At 54.8% G+C, this 13,046-nt stretch overlaps 1 long non-coding RNA gene across 1 annotated transcript in view; it reads left to right on the top strand.

The window, feature by feature from the left end:
- Positions 1–12: 12 nt before the first annotated feature.
- LOC144220700 (uncharacterized) overlaps positions 13–13,046 on the top strand; it is a 35,986-nt gene continuing 22,952 nt past the window's right edge. Inside the window, exon 1 of the long non-coding RNA XR_013331827.1 lies at positions 13–58. This is a non-coding gene — a long non-coding RNA (uncharacterized LOC144220700). The remainder of the gene's footprint in view (positions 59–13,046) is intronic.

Below are 13,046 nucleotides of genomic sequence, written 5' to 3'. Positions count from 1 at the left end.
GTGGGCGCCCCGCCCGCCCCCGCCCTCGGGCGTCCCTCGCCCCGCGCTGCGGCTGTGCGTGAGTATTTCCGATCCGACAGGGAGGGGACATCCCGCGGCCTTGGGCCTTCGTGTCGGGCCGACCTCGCAGAACGCCCTCCGGGCCCGCCCGTCCGTCAGGGGCTGACGAATGTGCCAGCAGGCGCGCGGGCACGCCTCCTCCACGCAGCCCTCGCGTTGTGACCTCTGGCGCTTTGAGGGCAGGGGGCCCAACGCCCCCTCGAGGTCCTGACCTCAGTGCCGCGGCTTGAACAGATGCCCAGAGCTGGGGTTGCTGGACTGCCGGGTGTTTCCGGCCTTAACGGTTTAGGAGCGCCGTGGTCTTTTCCAGAAGAGGAGCGGCCGCGCCGGTGCGCCCCACCAGCGGTGCTCGAGGGTTCCCTGCCTCCGCGTCGTCGCCAGCACCCGGCGCCCTTTCTGCCCCCTGACGAGGGCCCTGCCGGGCGGTGAGGTGACCCGCCGTGGTCTTCAGGGGCACGTCTCCGGTGACGGGTGACGTCGAGCACCTCTTCCTGCCTCTTGAACATGTGTGTGTCCTCTTGGGACGTCTGTATTCAGATACTTGGCTGGTTTTTAGGTCAGCTTATATGTTTGTTTTTTTCTTAATATTTATTTATTGAGAGAGGGAGCGGGGGAATCCTAAGCAGGCCCTGAGCCGCCCGCGCAGAGCCCGATGCGGGTCTTGAACTCACAAACCGTGAGACCATGACCTGAACCGAAACCAAGAGGCTGACGCTTAACTGACCGAGGCCCCCCCACCCCCCACCCCAGGCGCCCCTGTTTTTTGTTGTGTTTTGTATCGTTTCCTTGTTTGGTTGTTTGTTTGCTATTGAGCTCTGTGAGTTGCTCATGTATTGTGAATGTTTGTCCCTCATCGTATCTGGTTTCACATATACTCTCCTGTTCTGTAGGTCGGGAAGCTTTATAGTGTGATGTGATACCATTTGTTTATTTTTGCTTTTGTTGCCTATGCATTTGGGGTCAATCAAAAAAAAAAATTGTTGCCAAAACCAACATCAAAGATCCTCTCTGTTTTCTTCTAGGATTTTTACAGTTTTACGTTTTCTATTTAAATCTTTCATTCATTTCAACTTAATTTTTGTGAGTGCTGTAAGATTCTAATTTCATTCTTTTGCATGTGAATACCCAGGTTTCCCAACACCGTTCATTGAAAAGACTATCTTTCCCCCTTATGTATTTTTGGAGACTGTCAAAGGTTAGTTGACCGTATACATTTGGGTTAATTTCTGTTCCAACGTTCTGTGTGTCTTTTTTCTTTCAATGCCATGATCATACTGTTTTGATCACTGTAGCTTTGTAATGTAATTGGAAACTAGGAAATGTGATGTCTCTGGCTCTGTTCTTCTTGCTCAACATTGCTTTGGCTATTCAAGGACTTTGAGATTGCATATGAATTTTAGGATTGTCTTTTCTATTTTTGTGAGACATGCCACTGTAATTTTTTAGAGGGAATCCACTGAATCTGATATTGTCTTGAGTAGTAGATGCATTTTCACAGTATGAATTCTTTCAGTTCAGGAACACTTTCCATTTATCTGTGTCTTCTTCGATTTCTTTCATCCATGATTTATACACTGGTGTATAAAATGTATACATTTTCTGTGTACTGTGCTCCTATCATGTTGGTTAAACTCATTCCTAAGCATTTCATTCTTCTCGATGATTGTTTTCCTAGTTTCTTTTTCAGATAAAAAGAAATGCAGCTGATTTTTGTGTGTTGATTTTGTATTCTGCAGCTTCACAGACTTTGCTTATCAGTTCTTACAGGTGTTAGGTGGAGTCTTTCGGGGTTTTGTATACAATATCTTGTCATCTGCGGACACAGACCATTTTACCTCTTCTTTTCCAGTTCCGATGCCTTTTATTTCTTTTTCTTGCCTGATTGCTGTGATAGGACTTCCAGTGCCGTGTTGCACAGAAGCCGTGACGTTGGGTACCATGGTCTTGCTCCTGACCCTCAAGGAAACCCCTTTGCGCTTCTCCCACCGAGGGTGATGTGAGCTGTGGGCTTGTCACGTGCCGCCTGTATTGTGTTCACATATGTTCCTTTTGTACCTTATTGTTGAGTTTTATCACAAAAGGATGTTGAATTTTGTCAAATGGCTTTATCTGCTCTTGACATGATCTTGTGATTTTTACCTTTTATTCTGTTAATGCCATGTATCAAATTTATTGATTTGTGTGTGTTGAACCACCCTTGTGTCCCAGGGATAAATCCATTTGGTTGTGGTGTATGATCCTCTTAGTGTGTTACAGAATTTGATTTGCTGTTATTTTATTGAGAATTTTTGCATCTGTATTTATTAGGGATAGTGGTCTATGATTTTCTTGTGGTGTCTTTATCTGGCTTTGGTATCAGGGCAGTGCTGGCTTCATAAAATGAGTTTGGGAATCTTTCCTCCTGTACATCTCTTTGGAAGAGTTTGAGAAGGATTGCAGTTGATTCTTTAAATGTTTGGTCGAATTCACAAGAGAAGACATTCGGTCCTGGGTTTTTCTTTGTGAACGGGTTTTAATTACTGATTCAGTCTCCTTGGCTGGTTCTTTGTGGGTCAGTCATGGTAGTTTGCATTTCTAGGAATTTGTCCATTTCTCCTAGTTGTCGGATTTGTTGGCATGTAATTGTTGACACTAGTCTCTTACGAGCTTTTGTATTTTGTGACTCAGTTGTACCGTCCCCTCTTTTGTTTGTAATTTTATGGACTTGAGTCCTCCCATTTTTGTTGTTGTTGTTAGTGTAGATACAACAATTTGTTTATTTTTTCAGAAAAAAACTCCACCCAACTCTCACTTTCATGGATCTTTTTTTGTTGTTTTTCTGGTTTCTATTTCACAAATTTTCTCTAATCTTTCACAGTTTTTCTCTAATTTTTATTATTTCCTTCCTTCTGCTAAGTGCAGGGCGTTTTCTCTGGTGCACGTTGTCACCGAGCAAAGTAGGTTGACTTAACTCCAAGAATGGGCTGTATCTTTCCAGAGCTGGACAGAATTTTACAAGGATGCTCGTCCCCAGTGGAATGACAATGCAGTATATTCTTAGAGGTTGGTCTATTGCAGGTGCTCCAGGCAGAGTGGTGTATGATCTGTCACTCTGGATCACGGCCAGCTGACATTTGAGCCCAGTCCTTTAGCACACATACATTGGGCCCCAGGTGCTATGCCAAGTGCTGGGCGTATAAAGCAAGTAAGACATTGTCCTGCCCTGGAGGAGCTCACAGTTCAGTCTGCCCATTCAGAGCTGCAAAGGGGAGATGTCGGTGATGGGTGTTCACAGCCAGGGTGCAGATTCTGGGTGTGAGGGAGGGAGCGGGGAGTGGAGGCCCAGGGCTGTGCTCCTTCGGCTGCTTGGGGCCGCCTGCAGCACAGGCAGTTTCCTGGAGCGTCAGGAAGGTTCTGATGCCTGGAGCACCTGTGCCCTGGCGATTAAGAGCAGATTCAGTGCGGTGCAGAGCCCTGACAGGAAAGGAGGGTCTGCAGACGTGTGTCAGGGGGCGGTGGGGACCAGAAGGAGCCGGAGCCCTGGGGGCAGGTGCCGCACAGGGCACTCTGCCTTCGTGATCGTCAGCCCGTGTCCTGCACCGCGTGGAGGGGGTGAATCCAAGTGACCTTAGCGCATCCATGTGTAAAAGCTGTTAACGCGCACTCCTTTTGAAATATGCAAGATGATGGGCGTGATTAAACCGAAGAGATTGAGGTGAGTTACTGCTTTATTCAAATTCTGGCTGCTGCGGTGGTCGCGGTGGCCGAGGGGACTGAAGGTGCACGAACACCCGCCCGGGCGGAGGGCACGCTGTGGCCATGATGGACTGCAGCGCAGGGTCCCACGAAGCAGTCCTCCTGTGAAGATTGGACGGGGGCCTGGACAATTAAATGGCCTCTAACGACAGTGACAACTCTGAGCAACACAGGGAAGGTGCGGCTGGCGGGCCACCTGGCTGTCAGCTCTTCGAACCTCTGCCCCCGCGGACTGTGGTCGGAGTGCCCGACGGACCAGCCCTCAAAGGGGAGCTGTTCCACTCGACAGCCGTTTGCCACTTTGCAACATCGTGATCTTTAAACCTTCCTTCTTCCGTGTGAGACACGGCAGCTCCTCAGGGCTCAGTTCTCAGGGATCCATGCGGGGACCCGCTGTGAGGGACGGGCGGTCACAGAGGAGGGAGGGGACCCGGCCGGGGGTGGCCGTCTGGTTCGTGGGGCCCTTGCTGTGTGATGTCCCTGAGCATGTGTCTCAGCTGGCGGCAGCGGGACAGGGACGGCAGGCCCACCTCGGGGACACTGGGCGCACTGTGGACACTGGGGCTCTCGTCTGTCCCACCCTCTCGGCGTCCCTGTGGCGAGTGACTCAGCGCCTGTGCCTCCGTCTCCCCATGTGTAAAACAGAGATGCTGGTATCTACCCAGAGACCCATGTCCTCAGGCTGCTGAGACTTTGGAGAAGAGCAGGGGGCCCGGCTCTGTGGAACCCGAAGAGGTGACAGCTGCCCTCCCCGTTGTTCCCGGGACAGGACCGCGGGGGCTCTCACCCCTGCCCCCCCCACCACCCCGGGGCCTGCGGAGGGGGGGAGGTGAGGCTTCCCCGCGGTGGGGCCGTCTGTGCAGTGGATGGGGTTCCTACCCATCGCACAGGGACACGGGCCAGCAGGTGGCCCACCCTGGGAGCAGCCGTGTCTCAGCGCCCGGTGTGCAGCGTGCGCCTGGCCCTGCTCCAGGCTGGGGGCCCTGAAAACACAGCCGTGAAGCCACAGGGCCCGGCCCTGATCGCACCCCCACGCGCTCCCAGCTCTGCCCAGACACAGGCATCGTCCCTGGGACCTCAGGCTCAGCTGACAGACTGTGTCCACTGGGCGCTGGGTGGGGTTCCCCGGACTTGTGACCTTCTTGCCGGCTTCTGCGTTCATCTCTTCCTTCCCGTTTTCTCAAGAGTCTGCTAGGCCGGCTTGCCTGGAGGTCCCCATCCCGGAGTCCGGCCGGGCCAGCCGGTCCCCCTCGCCCCCCGCACTTCCTCGCGGTGGGCCGCCGTCCACGCACCCCGCCATGCTCCTTGGCTGCAAGTTCCCGCTTGCCCTGCTGCATTTGGACTTGAGCCTGCTTTTCTCCTGATGCCTGTGTTCTCCGGCTTTACCCCTGAGTGAGAAATCTGTTTTCGTCTGGGAGGTTTACTGTTCAGCTCTGGTTTTTCATCGACACCGGATGAGAGACCCGGACTGGTGAAGGGCGTTTAATCCCAACTAGAATTAAAGGAGAGGTGAAATAGCAAGGGTGTTAGGAGAGGTGACAGATGCTGATTGTCAGAGAGGCAGGTGACATCATCTGGGGAGGCCTGGGAAGACACGGGGCGCGAACAGGGGCTCCACTGTGGTACCCCGAGATGTGGCAGCAGCCTGGAGGGGGGTGCCGGGGCTCTCGACACGGGGCGCAGGAAGGGAGGCATTAACTCAGCAGCTGTTTAGGGCTCCCGGGAAAAAGCAGGACCCGCCAGGGGACCGATGCAGCAGTGAGGGGCAGCTGCTTTAGCCTGCGCGGGCCGATTTGTGGAATTAAAGGGGAAATGAAGCATCCCTTCCAGGGGAGGCCGTGTGCGGTGGAGGCGCGTGCAGCGGGTGAGGACCGCACGTCCGGGGCAGACCCGTGCAGCCAACCCCGGGTCTTCTCTCCGGGAAGACTCTCACCTCTACCTATTTTCTAGTTCTAAAAAGATGCGTTGGGACCCGGTCTCCATCAGTGAGGACTTCCTCCTGCCTCCCCCGCCATCTGCCCCACACTGGTGATAATTGATGTTGGTGAGCACGGCCAAGGTTTGGAAGAAGCAAAGAAATTAGGTTCAATAAAACGTCAGCTTTACGTACGCTCATCTGCTTTGTGACCCACTGAAACGGGGATTTGCGCGGCGGCTGGGTTAACCCCCTTCGGGCCATCCGACGGACCGGGCGCCCTCGCCCTCACCGTGTCCGCCACCACTGTTTGCCGAGCCCCCTTTCAGGGTCACAACCACAGAGCGAGACCCCGAGTAATGTACGCTGTTCTCAGGCGCGAATCAGCGCCTTTCCCCCTCTTGTTCCTTCCATGAAGAAGACAGAGGATTCTAATTTATCTCTTTCCTTCTGTGTGTAAACTAAGTTTTCTCTTGTTAGAAAAGAAAGGGAATTCTAACCCGGTGCCTTGCAAGCAGCCACAGATGGAGCCTGAGCGCGGAGCAAGCAGGGGAGCAGAGGTCCTCTGACCTCGGACCACAGATGAGGCTGCTGTCCACTTAAACTGCCAACAACAGTAAATTAAGCTATTGTGCTTGCAGCACATTGGGATTGGCCCCGGGCAGGACCGAAGGGTCCATCACGAGAAAAGCACTTAGTCCGTCACTCCTGTCGCTTGTCCTGGGCAAGGGGACCTGTGGCCGGCTCTTTCCCGTGGCCTGTCGTGTTCTGGCCTCCCCTCCAGCACACTGGGCACCGGGAAGGCGCCCCCGACAGCTCATACTACTCCGGTCGTGTGACAGGGGGTGGGGGCCAGGGTCTTAAAGTCAAGGGGATTGCCTTTTAAGAAACAACCTTGAGGTTTCTTAACGGACGGCCTGCGTACAGCAAGAGGTGGGCTAAATTGCAAGACACGTTCATGAGGGTTGATATTATTTTCCTTGTGATTCGAGGTCAGATTGTCTGGGACCCTGTGTCCACACAGGGCAGGAATGACGCAGCGTGTAGAATAGAAATTGTGCCGCGTGGCGACCCAGACGTGCGTGAGGCTCAGGTGGTTAAATACGCTGCACTTACACCGATGCCTCAAGTACGCTGAGGTCGCCCCGAGAACGCTGCTCCTTCCCCAGCACTTAACCGCGTCTTCCGTGCTCCCTCCCCACTTCTCTTTCTTTGTCTTCTTTCCTCTCTCATCTGTTGTCATCCGTGTGCCCCATGTGGGTGTTCCCGGTGGCTTATGAAGTAAGTGGTCATACGCAGCAGGGTAACTGGGGGTGAGGGAGTAGGAGCCCCAGGCCCTGCGGTGAGTATGCCTGCCTTCACGTGCGCTGAGAGGGGAGGCATCTGGGGGTTTCTGGGGACGATTCCCTTTCGTGACCTGTTACCAGTACCTCCCTCCCTTCCCCCCATGATACCTGTAACCAGTCTCTCCCTTTACTCACCAGGATGTTTGATAAAGGAATGGACCCAACAGCAGGGCGCTACCCTCAGTTGTATCTCAGGCTTGACTTGGTCACAGGAGCAGAATCTCTGCACCTGGGCCTTTGTGTTGAAAGGACTGGGGGCTCCTGGTGCNCTCGCGCACCCCTCCCCGCCAGCCTGGAGGAGGGCTGAGAGCGGTGCTCACTCGGTCCACCTGCTCCAGGCCACGTACCTGGGCCGGGCCTCCTCCGGGGCCTGCGCGTGGCTGGGGCTGGTGCTCCGCGTTCTCACCGCGTGTCCTCTGGCTGAGGGCCTGCTTGTTCAGAGGGATAGTGATGTGCGTTTATTTTTGCCGTTCAGGAAAGCGGGGTAGTCTCAGCACACTGCAGTGTAGGCAAGACATGAACACACAAAAACAGATCCATTTGCAAAAAAATGAACTTACTCTCAAGACTAAATTCCAGTTCTTGGAACTAAACTCTTTCGAAATGGTCTTTGAGCAGCATGGAGACCGTCTCCCTGTTTCCCGGGGAAGAGAGATTGGGGGCAGATGGACGGTTTTCGTATTGATCCTCGTGAAGGGTTGTGGCTCTGACTCAGGCACAGGGCAGTGATGCCTGGGGACTCAGGGGCGAGTCCGTGGGGGGGGTCCTCGAGTTCTGCCTCCCCGAAGGCAGGCGATGTTATAAACGTGCAGTGGATAATAGCTGTGTGAAGGGGCATTTTCCTGGTGTTATGTCGTAACCAGCACCACAGCTTCCTGCAGATGCCTTTCAGTTGTGGAAGGACGGACGGTGTCACCCCATTCAGTAGGGGAGGCACGTGGCTGACTCCCTGCCAGAGTTTGGATGGCAGAGAACCAAAGAATTCGGATAGGCTGAGGGGTCAAGGTGAAGATGCCGGGCTCCAGAGCCCCACACTGAAGGCCCTCCGCGTCCAGCCTCACCTCCACGTGTCCCTGGGACCCCTTCCCACCCCGCACTCAGCCAGCCGTGGCTGTACCCCAGGCTCTGCCCTGCTGACTCAGCCGCGTACACGCCTCTCCCCTCCACTTACCCTGTTTCCATGGCCTCGGGAGTGTCCCTGGGCATGAGCCCTTCCATGGCCACGCGAGTGCCCAGGACTTCCCCTCTGGGTGTTCCTAGCCTGCACGTTGCTGCTTACATGTGGACATCTTAAATTAGTGTTCTTAAATCTAGTTTTTATATTTGCATCCATATTTGCATCCATGTTTTCAGCGTACCGTCCTATCAGCTTTTGACAGCTGCAGAGCCATGTGGCTCCCGCCGCAGTCATTGCCCCCTAACGCCCTGTGCGTCCCTAGTCAGCCCTCTCCCACCCAGCCCCATACGGCCCCTCATTGGATCTGCACCCCTGTGCCCTTCCAGAGTGTCACATGACTGGCATCCGTCTGTGGCCCCTCTTTCCGGCACCTTCAACTTAGTGTATCCATGTGATGCAGGTATCGCTGCCTCACTGCTTGTCACTGCTGAGAAGTACCCCGTGGGTGCGTGCCTGGGGCTGCTGATGGATATTTGGGTTTTCCTGATTTGCATGAGTGTGAACAAATGTGCTATGAGCGTCTCATACGGTTCTGTGTGATTACAGCCTGCGTTACTCACCTTGAAGGAAAATTCTAGGCCGTGGGGTAGATGTATGTTTAACTTTACGAGAAACTGCTAACCACCTTCCGAAGGCAGCTTGACCGTGGTCTGTCCCGCCAGCAGAGTCCCCAGTGACCTCCGTCCTTGGCAGCTTGCGTGTGATCTGTCATTGAAATCCAGCCACTGTGGTCTGTGCACAGGCCGTCCAAATGTGGTTTTGAGTTGCATTTCCCCGATGACTAATGACGTTGGCTGGCTTTTCATGTCCGTATTTTCCATCCATAAATCTTCTTTGCTGAAGCATCTGTTCACATTTTTGTCCATTAAAAAAATCAGGTTGTATGTTTTCTTATTTTTGAGTTTTGAGGGATCTTTGTATATTCTGGATGTGGGTTCTTTGTCAGATATTTCATTTGCAAATACTGGTTCTGAATCTATGGCTTCCCCCATTTTTTTTAAAGTGTCTTCCACAGAGCAAAAAAAAAAAATGTTTAATTTTGCTGATGTCTACTTTGTTAATTCTTGAATAGATCGTGTTTTTGGTGTCATAGCTAAAACCCAACTGCCTAACCCCGGAGTCTGAAAGGCTTTCTCCTACTTTTAATTTAAAGCCTTTACAGGTCTACCTCCTCCACATGCCTGCGACTCACTTGAGTTCATTATTGTGCTGCGGGAAGTCTAGCAAGGCGTCTGTTACACGGTCGTCTCCACGAACAAGCGTTGTTTGTTGAAAAGGTGACCCTTTCCATCACCTCCTCGACTCTGAATGACCGTCTGTTGGTGTGGGAGCCGCGGCCTCGCCGTGCGCTGCACTGGTCTGTGCCCCGTCCTGGAAACGACACCGCCCATGCCCAACTCCGTCGCTGGTTCTTGGAGTGTCTTTGTTTGATAGAAGCTTTTCCAAAGGCTTTTGGGGGTTTCCGGGTGGATAGTCCTATTCTGTGCAAAATGGGGACTGTGTTATTTCTTCCTTTCCATTCTCTGCCTTTTATTTCTGATCCTCACCTCGTTGCACTGGAGGCTGGGAGCCCCAGTTCAGTGTTGGAAAGAAGGGCTGGGGGGGTGGGGCGTGCTTGCCTGGTTCCTGACCCCAGGGGCTGAGGCCTTCGACCTGTGCCGTTAAGTGGAGATGTCACATCAAGTTGAGGAAGCTCCCTTCTCTTCCTGTTTATCAGAGAGTTTTTATCATGCCTGAATATTGAGTTTTGTCAGATGCTTTTTCCGTGTCTGTAGGTACAATTATGGAGTTTTCTTCGATGGTCTCTCTGTGGTGAGTCTCACTGATTCTCAGATGTTGACCAGCTGCACTTGAGGATTAAGCCTTGTGGTCATGATGAGTTATCTTCTTTTTACATTAAAAAAAAAAGTATTTATTTTGAGAAGGAGGAGGGACAGAGAGAGAGAGCACACGTGAGCAGGGAGGGAGCAGAGAGAGCAGATCCCAAGCAGGATCCTCCCTGTCTGTGCAGAGCCCGACATGGGGCCCGATCCCAAGAACTACGTGGTCGTGACCTGAGCCCAAAACAAGAGTTGGACACTCAGCTGACGAAGTCACTCGGGTACCCTGGTCACGATTAGCGATCTTAAAAAAATACTACTTACTTTCTTCACTGAAGTTTGTGGAGGATTTCGTAACTGTGTTCACGAGTGGGGCGGGTCTGTGGGGCGGGTCTGTGTTTTCTCTTCCCGTAAGGTCGCTGGGCTGGCATCAGGGTCATGCAGGCGTGCCCGCTGCTTCTGTTGCAGGGCCCATGGTGCAGGGCGGATGTGGTAGAACGTGTGGCGGAATTTGCTGGGGAATGTGCTGGGTCTGCCTTGCTGGGGCACCAAACCTGCCCCGTTCGCTTTGGAGGCCGTCCCTCCGTCCCGCAGCCGGACGAGCTCCCGCGGACCCGCTGCAGGCGCTCTCACTCCCTTTGCCGTCTGCCGTCTGCTCTTGAACCTTCCCGGCGGTCTGTACTTCACTTCAAATATTTATTTTTTCAGTCCTAGAACTTCCCTTTGGGTCTCTTTTTTTGTATAGTTTCTCCTCCTCTGCGGAGACCTCTGCCTTCCCTCGTCTCCAGAGCGTCTGCCCGGCTTGGTCTCGTAACTCAAATCTCCGTGCTCTTCAGGGCGGCGTGTGGTTGTCTTCACTCCCGGAAGCTGGTCGTGTGTTCCTGATTGTCTGCTGCATGGGCTGCTGTGCAGTTGTCTCCTGGGTGGACTGAACGTGGTGTTGGGAGGTGCTGAGTTGTGCTGAACTTAGGGGTTGTCAGCCCGGTGGCGTTTTGCCCCCCCCCCCCAGGACATAAGGTGGCGTGGGCAGTGCTGGCATCCGGTGGACAGAGGCCAGGGCTGCTGTGGGCCTCCGCCAGGGCACGGGACAGCCGCCCCCTGTCCGGTGTTCAGGCCAAAATGCCAGCGGCGTGTAGGTTGAGAAGCCGTGTCTCAATCTTGCAGAGAACCGTCTCAGAGCACAGGTTCGTCCCGGCCCCTGTGGGAAGGGATTTCGGGATCGGCTCAGTGCTCGGAGCCTTCCCTGTGCTTTGCTGGCTTCGTTCCCCGAGCCCGGCCGGGGGGGGCCCGGGGCCTGCGCTGGCTCACGCCCGCCCGGGGCTGCCTGGATCCCCTGGGCTCTCCCCCAGCCTCGACGGCCCCGGCTTCTCCTGGTCTTAGATCTGTGGCCCCCGCCCTGCCCACGCACCGTGCTGTGGTTTCACACAACGCGGGTGCTTTTGGGGGGCGAAGTGTCAGGAGAAAACTAAGCCGGAGCCCCCCAGATTGCTTGGAACACAGGGGCCTGTCTTCTGGGTCCCCGTCAGGGAAGTGGTGTTTCCTGGGCGTGCTTGGACCCCATGGTACCGCCGCAGCCTCGTGCCCGCGGGGGCTTCGCAGCAAGGCCGTGGGGTGCAGGTGGGAAGAAGAGAGGACCCCCTGGGGCCTCCCCCGCACCCTCTGGCTCTCAGGGCCCCTTTTGAAGAAAGGGGGTTCTCCCGGACTCACTTCCGTGCTGCCCGCTGCGCGGCTCTGAGACATGGCCTGGAAGCCAGGCGGAGACCGAGGAGGAGCAGCAGCGAGCTGGGCAGCGCCCGGCCGTCAGGCTGGCCCTTCCCTCCCCGTCGTCCTGCTGTTGCGGGCGACCAGGGCCCTCAGGCGGCCGCTGCGCCCTGCCCAGAGCTCTTAGCTGCCATCTGCGCAGGGGCGGCTGTGGGGTCCCCACTCCATCCTGCTGCCACCAGGGCCGATGTGTTTTCTGTCTTCAGGAGGAGAGAGGGAAGGGGAGGGGGAGCCTGGAGGGAAGTGGACTTTGTTCAGCAGCGGCGGACGGTGTAATTTCTCCTAACCCTTTGGAGAGCTGTGCTGGTTGGCGTGAGGCATCTTTCTGGGTTCCCCTCCGACGCTCTTCGGAAGAGGGCGGGTGGGGCGGGAGGTCGGCACGGACGGAGGACGGTGGCGCTCTCCTGGGGTCAGGGAGCCCGCGAGCTCGCGGCCTCGGCACCTGCCAGCCTCTCCCGCCGTCAGCGGTGGCCTTGCTTTCTGTCTCTGATCCTGGCTTCGCCCCTGCCCACTGGGCTGCATTAATTTGACCCACTGGTGTTACTTATTCTTCTCACAGCACCGCTGAAACATACAGGGAAGCAATCTTCGGGAGATTTTGAACTCTTTGCAGGCAGGAGCACGTCGAGACAGGGCATTATTATCACCGTAGTCTGGAGCACCCCTCTGCCAAGTACACAGAGAAATTATTAATCACCCCTTAACTTTGACATCACACAAGTATCGTTTTTGCAGTTGAGATCTGCAGATAATTAAAAAGCACCCTGCGTCAGCCTCCCAATCGCCGCCTTCCCGCTTGATTATCACGGTGCCCTTGAACGCATCTTCACGGGCGCTTTGCCTGTGACAGCCGCCAGGACCAGCCGAGGAGCCTGAGCGGCGAATCTGCTCGGGGAGGGCTTGCGCCGTCGACAGGACTCGTTGGCAAGGTGTCCCGGGAAGCAGCACACACGGCCTGTCTCTGTCACTTGTTAGATGTGGTTTAATTAAGCAAGGAGGGTCACTGTGGGGAAGACCGGTCTGCCCAGGATTTGATTTGCGAGCTGGTTAAAATGTTTGGAAGCTCCTTTAAGAGACCAGGTGGTAAAAAGGAGGGGGGTCGTTCACCTGAGTGGCTACGTTCGGATCGGCCGAGACACACGAGGCTTTGTCGAGGGCGTTGCCGGGACGCGGGTACTCGTGACCTTCTGTGCTGGGTGTGGAGGGCTGCCCACAGCCCTGCCTGGTGGTGG

The sequence above is a fragment of the Crocuta crocuta genome, unplaced genomic scaffold (genome assembly GCF_008692635.1).
Source record: "Crocuta crocuta isolate KB4526 unplaced genomic scaffold, BGI_CrCroc_1.0 scaffold129, whole genome shotgun sequence".
NCBI lineage: Eukaryota > Metazoa > Chordata > Mammalia > Carnivora > Hyaenidae > Crocuta > Crocuta crocuta.
The sequence above is the reverse complement of the archived record's forward strand: the minus strand, read 5'-3'. Positions and strand labels throughout refer to the sequence as shown.